The following is a 703-nucleotide window of genomic DNA, read 5'->3' as shown; positions in this document are numbered from 1 at the left end:
CCACTCCCCCTAAATCTTTTTATACCCTACCATCTCAGCCTTTATGGCTGTCATGGCCAATTCAGGTGATGTAGAAGCATGAGGATTTGGACACTGAGGGCTGACAGAGCCAGCAATGTGGAGGTTTAGGGGCTCCCCAACATGATACCTCTTGATGCAGGCTCTGAGCATCACTCTGCTTTCCACAGTGCCTTTGGAAGCTTTCCTGTTAGATGGTTTTCACAGGTCCATGTGGAACAGTGTTCAATATTCCAGGGAATCTGACCCCTTCTCCCTGTTTACTGCCCTTCTCTTGTTTGTCTTTTCTCTCTCTCATTTCCTCCCCTTCTTGTGTTAACTCTGTTTTGTACTCCTTTCCACTTCATTCTCGCCCTCTCTAATTCTAACTTTCCTCTCTTTTTTTTTTTCTCTCCCTACCTTCTCCTTCCTTCCTTCTCTCTCTGACTAATCCTTTCTCTGCAGGTATTTCTATTGTGTTCCATCAGTTTTATGTCTTCTCTTGCCTGTTTCTCTAACACGTCAAGAAGTGCTGTTTTTTTCCATCGGTGTTTCCTTTGACACCAAACTTTGCTATGTTATACTATTTACTAATTTTTATTAAGTGAAATTGATTACTGTAATGAACTGATCACTAGCAATAGTGTGTGTGCACTCATAACCACACTCACCAGTTTATGAGCATATGAGGCAAACTTAGCTTCTA

This window comes from Bison bison, unplaced genomic scaffold (assembly GCF_000754665.1).
Source record: "Bison bison bison isolate TAMUID 2011002044 unplaced genomic scaffold, Bison_UMD1.0 scf7180017851908, whole genome shotgun sequence".
Taxonomy (NCBI): domain Eukaryota; kingdom Metazoa; phylum Chordata; class Mammalia; order Artiodactyla; family Bovidae; genus Bison; species Bison bison.
Note: the sequence above shows the minus strand (reverse complement) of the source record.